Below are 18,726 nucleotides of genomic sequence, written 5' to 3' on the forward strand. Positions count from 1 at the left end.
TTTTGAAAAAAATATATGTTATATAGATGAAAGTTATTTTCTTTTTTTTAAATTTTAATTTTATTTTATTTTTAAACTTTACATAATTGTATTAGTTTTGCCAAATATCAAAATGAATCTGCCACAGGTATACATGAACCCTCCTCCCTCCCCCCTCCGCATACCATCCCTCTGGGTCGTCCCAGTGCACTAGCCCCAAGCATCCAGTATCGTGCATCGAACCTGGACTGGCAACTTGTTTCTTACATGATATTTTACATGTTTCAATGTCATTCTCCCAAATCTTCCCACCCTCTCCCTCTCCCACAGAGTCCATAAGACTGTTCTATACATCAGTGTCTCTTTTGCTGTCTCGTACACCGGGTTATTGTTACCATCTTTCTAAATTCCATATATATGCGTTAGTATACTGTATTGGTGTTTTTCCTTCTGGCTTACTTCACTCTGTATAAGAGGCTCCAGTTTCATCCACCTCATTAGAACTGATTCAAATGTATTCTTTTTAATGGCTGAGTAATACTCCATTGTGTATATATACCACAGCTTTCTTATCCATTCATCTGCTGATGGACATCTAGGTTGCTTCCATGTCCTGGCTATTATAAACAGTGCTGCGATGAACATTGGGGTACACGTGTCTCTTTCCCTTCTAGTTTCCTCAGTGTGTATGCCCAGCAGTGGGATTGCTGGATCATAAGGCAGTTCTATTTCCAGTTTTTTAAGGAATCTCCACACTGTTCTCCATAGTGGCTGTACTAGTTTGCATTCCCACCAACAGTGTAAGAGGGTTCCATTTTCTGCACACCCTCTCCAGCATTTATTATTTGTAGACTTTTGGATCGCAGCCATTCTGACTGGTGTGAAATGGTACCTCATAGTGGTTTTGATTTGCATTTCTCTGATAATGAGTGAAAGTTATTTTCTTAATATTTATTATATGAGGAAGGAATGTACACAAAGATAGTGAATATACAAATGTAATTTTTTAATACATATAGATACATTGCCATAGATAAGATCTCCATTTTCCCATGGGATTCAATTCAGGCTGTCATTTATTTTAGGAAAACCATCTACAAAATAGATTAAATCTGTTTGAAGTATTTTGGGGGCTGAATCTTTGCAGTTATTTTTGTGCATATGAACTTCTCTGTGGTGATAAATGTAGTGGAAGAGAATCTTTCAAAATGAGTACAAATAAATAGAAAATTCTCCCAGTAACAAATCACAATTGAGTGTATATTAGTTACTTAACAGAAGATCTAAAAAGCTTACCTGTACATCCAAATGATCACAATATCCAAGCTCTATCTAGTGCCTAATGTGTACCATACTTGGTTTCAAGCATCTTATGCAGATTGAAATTCACTCTGTGAATGAAGTCACCTCTTCTACTGTTCATCCTCTATAACCCTCATGTTGAGTATATTGTATAACTACCATGTGGCAGAAGCATGGGCTCCAAAATCACTGCAGGTGGTGACTGCAATCATGAAATTAAAAGATGCTTGTTTCTTGGAAGAAAAGCTATGACAAATCTAGACAGTGTCATTAAAAAGTAGAGGTGTTTCTTTGCCAACAAAAATCCATATAGTTAAAGCAATGATTTTTCCAGTAGTCACATACAGATGTGAGAGTTGGACCACAAAAAAGATGAACATAAAATAATTGATGCATTTAAACTGTGATGCTGGAGAAGACTCTCAAGAGTCCCTTGGATGGCAAGGGGATCAAACAGGTAAATCCTAAAGTAAATCAACCCTGAATGTTCTTTGGGAGGGCTAATGCTGAAGATGAAGCTTCAGTACTTTGGCCACCTTATGTGAAGAGCCAACCCTTTGGAAAAGTCCCTGATGCTGGAAAAGACTGAGTACAGGAGAAAAAGGGGGCAACAGAGGGTGAGATGGTTGGATGACATCATTGACTCAATGGACATGAGTTGGCGCAAACTCTGGGAGGTAGTGAACGAGAGGGAAACCTGGCGTGCTACAGTCTGTGGGGTTGAAAAGAGTAGGACATAGCTGAGCAACTGAACAACAACAAATGGGAAAAAGAGTTGTATGGATAAACAAGACTCTTCAGAGATTTAATCTTGACAAAGAGACTTAAGGTTGGATTTATCCAATAACTGAGTTTCTTATAGATGGAGAAAAGATTGAGAATATTATAATTAATAAAATTGTGGAAAGAGACCAGTAGTCATTAGGCATCTTCCTGGTCCCAGGTCGGAGGATGAACTTTGTTTGACTTGGTTATTCCCAAGTACCAACAAGCACGTTTCATTTCTGAGAGCTTAAACAACTTGAGTGAAATCATTAGTATCAATGAAAAGAGAGCCAGATTTGAAGCAGAATCCGTGAAATTCCTATTTCTACTTTCTTTTGTTAGGAAAAATGTTATTATTGCTGGTGAGCTGTCTAGTGACTAGAACCAGAATATGTGGCACAGAGCCTGCATTTGGTGTAGTTTTAAAACCGTTTACAATGCTTTATGTCCTTGTCTTTTGAGGTAAAAGGATGACTCAGGAGTTAATGACTGGGAAATGTGAAGATGTAGAAACAAAGAATAGCCAATGGGCTAGGGGACAGGTAATAATTTTGACAAAAATCTGCCACATGGTAAAATCACCAAACTCACAGTTCCTTGAAAGATACAGATAATGGCCTGACACACATTCCTATGTTGTTTAAACAGAAAGTATACTCCCACCAAAACCCACAAAAGATGTCCTTTTCACCACAGGGGACTGGAATGCAAAAGTAGGAAGTCAAGAGATACCTGGAATACCAGGCAAATTTAACCTTGGAGTACAAAATGAAGCAGAGCAAAGGCTAACAGAGTTTTCCAAGACAAGGCACTGGTCATAGCAAACACCTTCTTTGAACAACACAAGAGATGACTCTACACATGGACATCACCAGTTGGTAAATCCCAATATCAAACTGAATATATTCTTTGCAGTCAAAGATGGAGAAGGTCTATACAGTCAGCAAAAATAAGACTGGGAGCTGACTGTGGCTCAGATCATGAACTCCTAATTGCCAAATTCAGAATTAAATTGAAGAAAGTAGGGGAAACCACTAGGCCATTGAGATATGACCTAAATCAAATCCCTTACGATTATACAGTGGAAGTGACAGATTCAAGGGATTAGATCTGATAGAGAGAAAGACTGAAGAAATATGGATGGAGGTTTGTGACATTGTAAGGAGGTGGTGATCAAGACCAGCCCCAAGAAAAATGCAAAAAGGGAAATGGTTGTCTGAGGAGGCCTTAAAAATAGCTGTGAAAAGTAGAGAAGTGAAAGGCAAAGGAGAAGAAAGATATACCCATTTGAATGCAGAGTTCCAAAGAATAGAAAGGAGAGATAAGAAAGACTTCCTCAATGATTAATGCAAAGAAATAGAGGAAAACAATAGAATGGAAAGACTAGAGATTTCTTCAAGAAAATTAGAGATAACAAGGGAAATTTTCATGCAAAGATGGTCACAATAAAGGACATAAATGGTATGGACCTAACAGAAGCAGAAGATATTAAGAAGAGGTGGCAAGAATACACAGAAGAACTATACAGAAAAAAATCTTAAAGACTCAGATAGCCATAATGGTGCAATCACTCACCTAGAGCCAGCCATCCTGGAATGGGAAGCCAAGTGGGACTTAGGAAGCATCACTACAAACAAAGCTAGTGGAGGTGATGGAATTCCAGTTGAGCATTTCAAATCCTGAAAGATGATGCTGTGAAAGTGCTGCACTCAATATGCCAGCGAATTTGGAAAACTCAGCAGGGGCCACAGGAATGGAAAAGGTCAGTTTCATTCCAATCCCAAAGAAAGGCAATGTCAAAGAATGTTCGAACTACTGCACAATTGCACTCAACTCGCACTTTAGCAAAGTAATGCTCAAAATTCTCCAAGCTAGACTTCAACAGTATGTGATCTGTGAAATTTCAGATGTTCAAGCTGGATTTAGAAAAGGCAGAGGAAACAGAGATCAAATTGCCATCTGTTGGATCATCGAAAAAACAAGAGATTTTCAGAAAAACATCTATTTCTTCATTATTGACTATGTCAAAGCCTTTGACTAGTGGATCACAACAAGCTGTGGAAAACTCTGAAAGAGATGGGAATACCAGACCACCTGACCTGCCTCCTGAGAAATCTGTACGCAGGTCAAGAAGCAATACATGGAAGACATGGAAGAAATGCAAAAATGGACTGGTTCTTAATTGGGAAATAATTACATCAAGCGTGTATAATTTCACCCTGCTTATTTAACTTCTATGCAGAGTACATCATTAGAAATGCCGGGCTGGATGAAGCGTTAGCTGGAATCAGGATTGTTGGGAGAAATATCAATAACTTCAGATGTGCAGATGACACCTCCCATATGGCAGAGAGTGAAGAAAAACTAAAGAGCCTCTGATGAAAATGAAAGAGGAGAGTGAAAAAGCTGGCTTAAAACTCAAAATTCAAAAAAACGATCTTGGCATCCAGTCCCATCTCTTCATGGCAAATAAATGGGGAAATAATGGAAACAGTGACAGAATTCATTTTCTTGGACTCCAAAATCACTGCAGATGGTGACTGCAGCCATGAAATAAAAAAAACACGTTTTCCTTGGGAAAAAAGCTGTGGCAAACCTAGACAGCATTTTGAAAAACCAGATGTATTTCTTTACTGACAAAGTTCCATGTAGTCAAAGCTATTGTTTTTCCAATAGTAAGGTATTGATGGGAGATTTGGACCATATAGAAAGCTGAGTGCTGAATAACTGATGCTTTTGAACTATGGTGTTGGAGAAGACTCTTGAGAGTCCCTTGGACTGCAAGGATATCAAACCAGTCAATCCTAGAGGAAATTAATCCTGAATATTCATTTGAAGGACTGATGATGAAACTCCAATACTTTGGCCACCTGATGCAAAGAACCGACTCATTGGAAAACACCCTGATGATGAGAAAGATTGAAGGCAGGAAGCGAAGGAGATGACAGAGGATGAGATGGTTGGGTGGCATCACTGACTCAATGGACATGAGTTTGAGCAAACTCCAGGAGTTGGTGTTGGGCAGTTAATCCCGGAGTGCTGCAGTCCATGGATCACAAAGAGTTGGACATGACGGAGGGACTGAAATGAAATGAGACACCCCACCAGATGAAAATTGCTAACCTTTAGACCCTAGACTGGTTGGAACCAGAATGTTTATGATGCTGACTCCCTTATCACCAATCAGAAGAATATCCATGAGCTGATCACACCCCCTTTAACCACTACTATAAAACTCCTCACTACCCCTTCCAGATCAGGACACACACTCTTGAGGGCATTAGCCCACTGTGATCCCCTTGTCTGGCAAACAATAAAGCTATTATTTTCTTCTTTACCCAAAACTCTGTCTCTGAGATTCAATTTGGTATGAGTGGTCCACAGAGGCTGGGATTTGGTGACAGTGTGGGCCAGATCAGACTTAGGGCATTCTTGACAGCCTGCTGAATATCGCATTGATTAGACACTCTGAGAAGAGGCTTTGTGTGGAGAGGGGATTTGGGACTGAGAAGGATGGGTGATGAAAATAATTGGCTTCTTCTCTGTGTTCTACCTTGCAATTTTTCGTCTCCCTTGTGTGCTGGGCACTGAGGGAATGGCTCATCTGACTAATGAGCACCTTTGAGCACCTTTGTCTCACATACATTCCTCCACCTTCCCCTCTGCTCTGAAGTTCTGGGTAGCTGGCACTTAGTGACTCTACATCCAGCAAGGGGGTGACCTCTGACAGGGCTTGACCAAAGGAAAACATCGGAATAGTATTAAGATCAAGAGGAAGGAAAAACTACATCGTATTTTTGCCCTTCTTTTTGTCTCAGGTGACATTTCTTCTGTGGCTCCATCTCCAGTTTAACAGACCCACCAGGGCTCCAGCTTCTGCCTGGTGACCCTGGATATTGGGCTCAATGTTCCTGCCTCCCTGGAGTGTGTGTATGTTTTAAAGCTTCAGATCAGTTTATATATATGAGCATATATATATTTGGCTGTGCTGGGTCTTTTTGGTTGCATGGGGTTTTCTCTAGAGTTGGCCAGCAGTAGCTACTCTCTAGTTGCAGTGCACTAGCTTCTCATTGCAGTGGCTTCTCTTGATGCAGAGCATAGGCTTTGGGGTTTGTGGACTTCAGCAGTTGTGGACACTAGAGCCAGGCCCAATAGTTGGGGTGCATGGGCTTAGTTGCCCCTTGGCATGTGGGATCTTCCCAGATCAGGGAGCAAACCCATGTGTCCTGCATTGGCAGGCAGATTATTTTTCACTGAGCTACAAGGGAAGCTGCGTAGAAGGGTTAACAACTGTCTCTGTTGGTAACCCTCTGGGTTCTTCACTGTCTCTGTCTGGATCTCCAGTGCCTTTTGGGTTGGCTCCTAGCAAGATTGTTTGAACAGGTAGGATCTCCTATGCATTCTGGATTCTGAATGAGGATTCTTTGCTTCATAGTTTCTGAAGCTCCCTGAAATTGGTAGTTTCTTGACCTCTTTTGTAATGGCTACAAATACTCTATGTGCTCCCAGATCTGAAAGCTTACCTCATTGCACAGATAATTTCTGTTGAAGTTAACTGTTGAGAATTGCTCTTTCCAAGGTGATGCAGTTCTTTTCAAAATGCAAGTTCTATTGGGACTGGCCAAAAAATTCGATTGGGTTTTCCATACTATCTTACAGAGAAATTCAAAAAAACTTTTTGGACAACCCAGTATTTAAAGTGACCCAGTCGAGTTTCCATTTGTGCGACTCAAAACCAGCCCATTATAAAACAAACATTTACCTATGCCCAGAATAGTTACAAATGCCCCTGGCTCCCCAGAAACCCCCTTCAGACTCTTGAGCCGTCCTCTCAAGAATAGACTGCTTCAGGGTTCTATATGGCATAGTTTCACACTCCAAAACTCCTAGGGGTAAAGGTGAATTTTTGAAAGGTTTTCCTTAAAACTCCCTACATGTGTATCAAGGTGAAGGGAAATCTTCCCTTGTATTGCTCAGGAGAGACTGTGGGAGATGAGGGCCATAGTATGCCAGCAACAGTTTGGAAAAAACCTAACACCTGAGAACTGCCAGTCTTCTGAAAAAACAAAGTCAAAGACAAGTGAAAAATTGGGAAAACTTTTGCAACAGTACAGATAAGTAATGCCTTTAATAAATAAACAATCATATAAGTTAATGAAACTCCTTCATCAGTGATCTAGCAGTTTGCTTTCGAATATTTGGCAGATCTTATTTTCTTCTTAGACTAAGAATTGTAATCAAACACAGGAGACTAGAACTTCCCTGGTGGTTCAGTGGTTAATAATCCACCTGCCAATACAGGGGACATGGGTTTGATCTCTGGTCCAGGAAAATCACACACACTGGGGGGCAACTAAGCCCATGGGCCACAACTACTTACCTCTCGCTCTGGAGCCTGAAAATCGCAGCTGCCAAAGCCCATGAACCTAGAGTCTGAGTTCCACAAGTGAAGCCACTGCAATGAGAAGCCCTCACACTGCAAAAATGGAGTAACCCTTGCTCACCACAACTAGAGAAAGCCCACAACAAAGACCCAGTGTAGCCAAAAAGTATTAGCTACTTAATCTTTAAAAAGAGATATTAAAAAAACAGGAGACTAAAAGTCCTATTCTATCATCCATCCTGAATATTTTTAAAATAATTTCTTGAGTAAGTCATATATGAACATTTCATAAAACTGATACTATACAAATAGATATATTACTGAACCAGAAGCTTTACATACAAGTGAACATCATTTATTTCTCTGAACATTCAAACCAAATAAACTTAATTAATAGAAAAAAATATATATATAGTAAAATGTATGTATCCTTCTAAGGTCCTTGACCATCTCCCAAACATGCTTTTTATCAGGGTAACTCTTGCTGTTTGTTTCTTGTATCCATCCAGGGATATTTAATGTATAAAATGTGAACTGTATTTTTTAATCCAATGTTGCATATACGAGTAGTCCTATCTTCTGCTTTATTTTAATTTGTATTATATACCTTGGAGATTTGTCCACCTCAGGACATGGATTTCTCCTTCTTTTTCACAGAAGCATGATATCTAGTTTTATGTATTTGCCATACAATCTTTAAACAAGTAGTACATTGCTGGACATTTAGATTGCTTTCATCTTTGCTAATACACACACATACTCAATATTCAACCTGTACATTCATTATTATGCATATAGTATTGATATTAGCAGGACACAGTCATGGAAATCCAAGTGTTGTGCTAAAGTTTGTGTGCATTTTAAATGTGGATAAGTGTTGCTGAACTGCCCCAACAGAGAATAATCATTTTACATTGTAGGAATGTAAGAGAATTTCTGTTTCCCTATCAAACCACGAAGTGTACTATAAATTTGTTTGAAATTTATTACTTTAAGCAAAATTCATATCCCATTATAATCTTAATTTGAACATTTCTTAGTTTGAATTAAATTGTGATTTTTATTCAGCTAGCCAGAGCCACTTGTGTTTCATTTTCTGACTTGTTTACTCACATCAATTGCCATTTTCCTAAGGGTTTATTAAATGGTCCTATTAACTCATGAAACTATTTATTAAAGATGTTATCAACTCATCTGTACTATGATTAAAAAGATCTTCCTCTACTTTTAATTTATATTTTGATTTAGTGATTTTTAAATATGTAGAATCCTTTTAAAAATTCAAATTAATAAAGCTTCAATAATTTTGAATTTCCATTATATTTTGAAAAAAGTTCTTCATATTACGACCATAAAGACCTCATATTTTTATCTAAAGTATTTTATATTTCACCTTTAATACTTGTTTCATCTGGAATTAATTGTCTATGTGAATTGATTTTCTAGATATCTATTAAATGCCTCAACATTTATTTAATAGAGTTTATTTAAACCACTGAAGTTTCATTACCACTTTTATATGCACAGTTCCTATATTTAAGTATATTTCTGGACTTTCCATTTGTTTCTCTAATGTTTTATTTATTTATACACTGGCATGTTATTTTTAACTGATGTAGCTATATAGTTGGAGTTGGTTTCAAGCAGGGCTAATTTCTGCTCACAGCTCTTTGATTATAGCCAGAATTTTCCTGCCTATTAATGAGCTGAGTTTTTATTTATATTTATTAACAATAATAACTTTAGTTCTTTAAAAAACTGTTTCTTTTTTTTTTGGCTGCACCCCCATGGCTTGTGGGTCCTTGGTTCCCCTACCAGGGATAGAACCCAGTCCCTCAGCAGTGAGAGCAGACCACCGGACCACTAGGGAATTCCCCAGAATAGTTACTCAAGTTCTTTAAAAATCCTGTTGTCAATTTAATTAGGAATTTATTAACTTTATAGATGAATCTAGGAAAAATTAGAGACTTTATGATATTATTTTCTTATAAAAGGAGAGGGTATGCTTTATTATCCTCCCCCTTATTGTTTGTATTTCTCATTAAGTTTGTTTCTTTTTTAAAATTTGTACTTTTTCATATTATAAAATACTTAAAATGATATATTGAAAAATATGTTGAGCAACCATATACCCACATCACTCAGCTGAAAAAATGTTTCCATATCAATACAGTTGAAGCTTCATATCAATGCTTCTATGTCTAGCTTTTTTCATTCATAGTATTTTTGAAATGTATCTATCTTGTCAGTCGTTGGTTCATTTCTATTGCAGGAATATGCCATATTTTGTTTATTCATTTACAAGATGACAACTGTTCTGTTTTTGACTACAATGAATGATGCTGCTATGAAGTCTGTGGGCATACCCCTCCTACCCTAAAAAGGCCAAATAAATTCCTAAAGGTAGAATTGATGGGTCATATGAAAAATTTATCTTTAGAATTTTGAAAGTTTATCAAATGTTTTCCATTGTAGTTGCACCATTCTACATTCCTAGTGGCAATGCTTGAGGTTTCCAGTTTTTCTATGTGCCTTCCAACACTCTGTATTTTTTGCTTTTTTCTTTCTTTCTATTTTTTTTTTTTTTTGATGAAAGCCATTATAGTTGATATAAGTTGATATATAGCTGGAGTTTCCCAGGTGGCACTAGTGGGAAAGAACCCTCCTGCCAATGCAGGGGACATAAGAGGCGTGAGTTCCATCTGTGGGTCGGGAGATCTCATGGAGGAAGGCATGGAAAAGACTGAGTGCCCAAGAATTGATGCTTTTGAACTGTGGTGTTGGAGAAGACTCTTGAGGGTCCTTGGACTGCAAAGAGATCCAACCAGTCCATCCTAAAGCAGATCAGTCCTGGGTGTTCATTGGAAGGACTGATGCTGAAGCTGAAATTCCAATACTTTGGCCACCTGATGCAAAGAACTGATTCATTTGAAAAGACCCTGATTCTGGGAAAGATTGAAGGCGGGAGGAAAAGGGGATGATAGGGGATGAGATGCTTGGATAGCATCACCAACCCAATGGACATGAGTTTAAGTAAACTCCGGGAGTTGGTGATGGACTGGGAGGCCTGGCATACTGCAGTTCATGGGTGACAAAGAGTTGGACACGACTGAGCAACTGAACTGAACTCAACTGATAATTGATATGAAGTATGCTGGATTTCGGAAAAGGCAATGGCACCCCACTCCAGTACTCCTGCCTGGAAAATCCCATGGATGGAGGAGCCTGGAAGGCTGCAGTCCATGGGGTCGCTGAGGGTTGGACACGACTGAGCGACTTCATTTTCATGCATTGGAGAAGGAAATGGCAACTCATTCCAGTGTTCTTACCTGGAGAATCCCAGGGATGGGGGAGCCTGGTGGGGTGCCATCTATAGGGTCACACAGAGTCGGACTACTGAAGTGATTTAGCAGCAGCAGCAGCATGCTGGATTTGTGGATTGCTTTGTAGAAAATTGCTGATTTTGAAATTTTTAGTCTTCCAATCTGTGATCATGAAATATATTTCATTTACCTTTGTTTAAATTTTTCTCAGCAATATTTTGTCATTTTTTCATTTAGATTTTAATTTGTTTTATTTAATTTATTTTTCTTCTTGGAGACTATTGCTAATGGAATTGTTTCCTTAATATTATTTTAGCTTGGATTGTTCACTGATAGTGTTTAGAGGTAAAATTAATTTTATTTTTCATGTGTTGATGCTATACTATGCCACTATAATAAACTTGGGCATTTTTTTTTTAGCATTTTTTTCTTCTTGTGTATTAGTATTTCCCACATATAGAATTATGTCATCTGTGAAGACAGATTTTTTGTTTTTCTGTCTTGATAACTTTATCTCCTCTCTTCCTCCCTCCTTTCCTTTTTTTCTTCCTTCAACATGACTTCACTGCCTAGAAACACAGCATAATATTAATTGAAAGTCGCAAGAGCAGGCATCGTGAATTTCTTCCTTATATTAGAGTGGGTGGAATTCAGTCTTTTATCATTAAGTAAAATTTTAGCTATGAGATTTTTATAGATAGTCTTTAGGAGGTTAAACAAATTCCCTTATATTCCTAGTTTAAGAGTTTATATAAACTATTGTTAATTTTTCTACATCAGCTGAGATATTCATATGCTTTATTATACTAACTTCATGTATTACATTAACTGATTTCTAGTCATTAAACCAACTTTACATTCCTAAGATAAATTCTACTTTTTATGGTGTAAAATTCTTTATGTATGTTGCAACATTAATTTTGTTACTATTTTGTTAAAGATTTTTATGTCTATGCTCATAAAAAAATGTTAGTCTGTAGTCTCCTTTGGCTGTGATATCTTTGTCTGATTTATGTGTTAGTCATTCAGTCATGTCTGACTCTCTGTGACCGCATGGACTGCAGCCCACCAGACTCCTCTGTCCATGGAATTCTCCAGGCAAGAGTACTGGAGTGGGTTGCCATTTCCTTCTCCAATTTTTCTGGTTTAGTAGGAGGGTAATGAACTCATAGAATAAGCTGGAAAATGTTGTCTTATTAATAGGAAGTGTTTGTAAATGATATTTCTTCTTTAAATAAAGTGGTAGAATATATCACTGAAGCAATTTGAGTCTAAGCTTCTCTTTGGACTAATATTTTTAATCATTAGTTCAACTTTTAGAAATTTATTTTTTGTTTTCCTGTAGTCTTGAGTAAGTTACAGTAATTTCTGTCTTCCTAGATTTTATTAGCTTCATCTAAATTGTCTAATTTTTTGACCTATTTTTTCCCTTATTCTATATTCTGAAGAGTTGGTAATTATTACCTTTTTTATTCCTCAATATGATAGTTTTTGTCTTTTTCATTTGTATTAGTCAGTCTGTATCAGAGGTTGGTACATTTTTTTTCTGTAAAAAACTAGATAAAAAATGTTTTAGAACTTACAGGCCATAATGTCTATTGCACCTAATTTATCCCATTACTGTAACATAAAAGTAACCACAAACAGCACATAAATGAGAGAGAATTGCTATGTTTTATATTATAAAAGTTTTTTTTTTTTTCTTTTTTCAGGAAACAGAGCACAAGCCAAATTGCTAACCTCTGATATAGCTAAAGGTATATGAATGTTCTTGATCTGTACAGAAAGCCATTTTTTTTCTGTTTCATTGCCTTTCTTGCGTGCTGTTTTCTTTTTGAAGAAAATTCATTGATTTCTGCTCTATTTTTAAAAATTTTTGCTTGCTTTGAGTTTAGTATACTTCCATTTTTCTAGTTTCTCCTGATGGTAGTTTAGCTAACTGATTCAATCCTTTTCTTTCTTCCTGTCTAGGCATTTGCAATGTAAATTTACTTATAAATACTACTTGACCTGTTGATAGGTTTATAATATTCTGTTTTTGTTTCCATTAAGTTAAAAGTATTTTTTAAATTTCCATGAATTTTTTCTTGACTCATTAGATAGAAGAGGATAATTTAACTTCAAGATATTTGGAAGTCTCCCATATTTCTTTTCAGTATTGATTTCTAATTTAAATCTGCAATGGTCAGAGAGCATACTTTCTATGGCTTTAATATTTTAAAAATTTTTTGTAGTCTATCATATGAAAACACTTCATATATGCTGAAAAATAGTGCATATTCTTGAATAGTTGAATTCAACATTTTATATGTTAGATCAAGTTGTTAAAAGTGTTATTAAGCTCTTCTATGTCTTTGCTGATTTTTTGTTTTGTTGTTTTATCAATTATTGGTTATCATGTATTGAAATCTCCAAATGTTATTCTTGTTTTGTCTCTTTCTTCTTTCAGTTCTTCCCATTTTTGCCTCATGTATTTTGATACTCTGTTATAACATATGTATACTTATATTTGCTATGTCTTTTTAGTGTATTGACTCTTTTAGGAAAGTTCCTCTATGTTACTAGTGAGATTTTTTTTTTTTTTTGCTTAAGTCTATTTAGTTTCATGCTAATACATTCATTTTATTTCTAATATTTTCATTGTTTCTATAATATACACTATTCTATTCCTTTAAAATAAAACATAAACTCTTTTTTTAATCTAAGGTTTGTCTCATGAAGACAACATATATTTACATCTTTGTTTTCTCTATTCAGATACTATCTAACTTTTGATTGGTCTATAGTCCTTTGCATTTAGTATGATTATTGATATGGTTGTATTTATATTTCATGTTTTGCTATTAATTTTCTATATGTAAATACTTTTTAATAATTTAAATTCTTTTCTGAGAAAAGTCTTTCTAGCCATTGCTGCTTTAACCATAGCTTTCTATAATATATTGTCTTCTTTTCCTTTCAGTGGTAACCCTTGACTTCCTAACATAGCAGTGTATATGGCAGTATACTTTATGTTTTGTACATCTCCCCATCCTCTCCTCTCAGCTTCACCACATTTTACATTTCATTATTTTATTTTTTCCTTAGTTTCATTTTTTTACATTCATATATCTAATATTTGGTTTATGTTCTTTAAGTTACATTTCGATCCCTAAAATTAAACTAAGAAAGTGTGGTTTATAATACTCCCAGTATTTATTCTTCCTTCCCCTCGTACCTGTTATGAGTCATTTTATTTCTACATCCATATTTTAAGTTTCCATCCACCCAGTTTCTAAGATTTTTGTTCTGTTCAAAATAAAAATCCCACAAAATTTTGAGACAATTATAAATTTAAATTAATGTATGATGCTTTTGAACTGTGGTGTTGGAGAACATTCTTGAGAGTCCCTTAGACTGCAAGGAGATCAAACTGGTTCATTCTAGAAGAAATCAGTCCTGAATATTCATTGGAAGGACTGATGCTGAAGCTGAAACTCCAATACTTTGGCCACCTGATGCAAAGAACTGACTCATTGGAAAAGGCCCTGATGCTGGGAAAGATTGAAGGCAGGAGAAGGGGATGACAGAGGATGAGATGGGTGGATGGCATCACCCACTCTATGGCCATGAGTTTGAGCAAGATCTGGGAGTTGGTGATCATAGGGAAGCCTGGTGTGCTGCAGTCCATGGGGTCACGGAGAGTCAGACACAACTGAATGACTGAACTGAACTGATTGCTCTCCGAGAGATATTTTGCTGTTAATTAAACAGCATTTTCTTTCGCTAAACTATATTCTATAGCAGTTCTTAAATAAACGTATATGCATCATTCAAACTGTACTAAATTCTCTTATATTTATAAATATTCATCTGTTTCATTTAACTCATAGAAGTTTGATTAGATATAAAATTCTTAAACTACTGTGTTCCTTAGAGCTCTGGAGGTATTGTATAATGTCCTCTGAGACCTATCTCAGGTTTTTTGTAACCTTCCATGTAGCTTGATATTTTATTTTGCCTTAAATATTCTGGCATCAGTTGGCTAGGAGTGCCATAACAAAGTACCAGATACTGAGTGTTTTAACCAATAGGCATTTCTTTTCTCATTGTTCTGGATGCTTGATTTTCAAAGCTGAGGTGCCAGGAAGGTTTATGTCTTTGAAGGCTTCTCTCCTAAGCTTGCTGTTGGCAATTCTTATTGTTTCTTCACATGGCCAGGCCTCTATTAGTTTGCATCCTTTTATTTTACTTTCTGACATTTTATTGGACTGGATTTACTACTGTTCTTTCTTTCAAAGTCTTATTTCTAAATGCAGTCACATTCTGAGTTACTGGAGATTAAGACTTAAACATCCTGCAAAAGCCAATAATTTTAATCCATCGATTTTCAATTCTGTATAATGTTAATGATATTTTATTAATTTTTATTTTTCTTTAGGAAAGCAATATTTACCTCAATGCCTAGGTTTAGGTTTTCTTTTCTTTTTTTTTTTTTTTTGCATTGTATCTTGGACCTTTTCAAATTTGATTCTTGTAGTTTAACAGGACAATAGATATGTAACTGTGGCATCTCTTGTCTTTCCTAAGAAATAGTTCTATTTCCTTTTAATTTGTTGTTTGTTTTCTCTTACTCTTTTCCCCTACATTCTGCTTTGTATATACCAAGAAGATCCAGCCAGTCCATCCTAAAGGAGATCAGTCCTGGGTGTTCATTGGAGGGACTGATGTTGAAGCTGAAACTCCAATACTTTGGCCACATGATGTGAAAAGCTGACTCATTTGAAAAGACGCTGATGCTGGGAGAGATTGAGGGCAGGAGGAGAAGGGGACAATAGAGGATGAGATTGTTGGATGGCGTCACCGACTTGATGGACATGGGTTTGGGTGAACTCCAGGAGTTGGTGATGGACAGGGAGGCCTGGCGTGCTGCAGTTCATGGGGTCGCAAAGAGTCAGACAGGACTGAACGACTGAACTGAACTGAACTGCTCTCAGCAGTATCGACTTTGTCTTTATGCTACTTCTTACATAGAGTTTATTTCTGGCATGAATTTATTTTCCTCTATTTCACTTTTTTTAAAATTTGTCATTGTTTTAACTAAGGTCTGAGATCCTGAATCATATCTTACTTTATTTTGTACTATCATCTTAAACTTTGAATACCTCTGATTTTATGTCAATATCTTATAATTTTTCAAAAATTTACATAATTTCATTTTATTTGCTTATTTTTATTGACAAATAGTTAATTTGAAATATTATATTAGTTTTAGGTGTACAGCATAGTAATTCAATGTTTGTATAGATTATACTCCATTTAAAGTTATTATATAATATCGGCTGTATTCCCTGTACTGTATAATATGTCCTATAGCTTAATTTATTTTATACATTGTAATTTGTACCTTTCAATCCCCTACCCTTATCTTGTATTTTCCATCTTTTATGATTTATGTGTGGTCACCACTTTTATCAGCTTTGTGATTTTTCTTTCCTGTCAAGGATTCTATACTTTTCATCATGTCTCTAACCTCCTATTCCCTTTTAGTGTTACAAGTAGTGTCTCCTACATTGTATTGTTGCCTGTTTTAACATTTCTCACCTCTGAATAAAACATATACTTTGTATCAGCTATTTTAATGGGGATAAACTAGAGAAGTATTATAAACCAGAAGAAGTACTATTGTAGGAATAAGCTAGAGAAGTATTGTAAACCAGAAGTTCTCTCTAGATCTCAGTAAGAAGTTCTCTCTAGATCTCATATAGTAAAATGACTATATAATATATAGTCATTTTACCCTCATTGATCTGACTTGAACTTCTTCCCAGGCAATAGAGATCAGAGCTGCAGGTTACTCAAAGTGATAAAAACCTCTTTTATGTGATATGCCTCACAGAGAGACAGCATCCAGTGAAATGACTTCTCTGTGTACTTCATCAACAGGTTTGACTCCTTTGCTTCTTCATTATGTGAAATGAGGTTCAAGAAAACTTTCACTACTGCACCAATAGTCCATTGCCATTGTTCTAAAGATAATGTCAATTTGATCCTTCCAAGCAAGATATCTACTCTAGAAAATTGTTCAGATTTTACATTTGTGTGAGGTCACCAGCTATAAATGTCAGGTTATGTATCTCTCCACTCTTTCATGTAATTTTCAGTACATCTGTTAGCTTTCCCTTGAACACTATGAGGACATTATGTGTAATTCCTAGTCTCATTGAAATTTCAACTTGATCTGATCTTATTCTTCTAATTGTTTGGTGATATTTTTATTTTCTTTCTTTTTTTCATGAAAAAAAATGTGGTGGAAATGTGCTTACACATTCCTTTAAACATAAAAGTATAATTAATGCATATCATTTAATGTATTGGCAATTTCAGACATAATTTCAAAGGCTGTGTTTGTATTAACTCATTTAGTGAGATTAGAATATCTAATTTCGTATATATTCATGTTTATGCATTTCCATGGTGAGGAGAGCATCAAAGGCTTTTATCAGACTTTCAAAAGGATATAGAATTTCAAAATGATTTAAAAACACTGATTCCAAAAGTAATATGATTAGCAAATTAAAAAGTCTTGAATGTAATTATGCTAAACACACTGGTTCTAGAACCCAAGAGACCAGAAAACTATTGAAATCAATCTGAAATTCCAAATGTACACTAAACATCCTCTACAGACTTTATGAATACACCATATGCTTGTTAACTATTGTTTTCCAGTTCCAAATTTATGGAAATGCACTTGTGAATAACATACAAATTTATACTGCCTTATTTTATCAATGCATGTTTTCTCAATCAATAATTAATAATAGTGAACACTTACTGAGCATTTAAAATTTGCAACTTTTATATGTGTATTTTTGCGTTTCATTTAAATTCTCAAAACAGCCTTATGAAGTTGATTCTGTTGTGATTACCCCATTTTTGAGATTAGGAGATCAAAATATAAGAAAGTTAAGTAGTTTGACAACTTATGATAGTAAACAGTGAAGTGAGATCTGAATGCAGGCTATTAATTTCCAGAGGCTTCAGTTCAATTTAGTCACTCAGTGGTGTCCAACTCTTTGCGACCCCATGAATCGCAGCACGCCAGGCCTCCCTGTCCATCACCAACTCCCGGAGTTCACTCAGACTCATGTCCATCAAGTTGGTGATGCCACCCAGACATCTCATCCTCTGTCGTCCCCTTCTCCTCCTGCACTCAATCCCTCCCAGCATCAGAGTCTTTTCCAAAGAGTCAACACTTCCCATGAGGTGGTCAAAGTATTGGAGTTTCAGCTTTAGCATCAGTCCTTCCAAAGAACACCCAGGACTGATCTCCTTTAGAATGGACTGGTTGGATCTCCTTGCAGTCCAAGGGACTCTCAAGAGTCTTCTCCAACACCACAGTTCAAAGGCATCAATTCTTCGGCGCTCAGCTTTCTTCACACTCCAACTCTCACATCCATACATGACCACTGGAAAAACTACAGCCTTGACTAGACAGACCTTTGTTGGCAAAGTAATGTCTCTGCTTTTCAATATGCTATCTAGGTTGGTCATAAGTTTTCTTCCAAGGAGTAAGTGTCTTTTAATTTCATGTCTGCAATCACCATCTGCAGTGATTTTGGAGCCCCCCAAAATAAAGTCTGACACTGTTTCCAGTGTTTCCCCACCTATTTGCCATGAAGTGATGGGACCAGATGCCATGATCTTTGTTTTCTGAATGTTGAGTTTTAAGCCAACCTTTTCACTTTCTTCTTTCACTTTCATCAAGAGGCTTTTTAGTTCCTCTTCACTTTCTGCCATAAGGGTGGTGTCCTCTGCATATCTGAGGTTATTGGTATTTCTCCCAACAATCTTGATTTCAGCTTGTGCTTCTTCCAGACCAGCGTTTCTCTTGATGTACTCTGCATATAAATTAAATAAGCAGGGTGACAATATACAGCCTTGACGTACTCCTTTTCCTATTTGGAACCAGTCTGTTGGTCCATGTCCAGT

Source organism: Bos indicus, chromosome 2 (genome assembly GCF_029378745.1).
Source record: "Bos indicus isolate NIAB-ARS_2022 breed Sahiwal x Tharparkar chromosome 2, NIAB-ARS_B.indTharparkar_mat_pri_1.0, whole genome shotgun sequence".
NCBI classification, from domain to species: Eukaryota; Metazoa; Chordata; class Mammalia; order Artiodactyla; family Bovidae; genus Bos; species Bos indicus.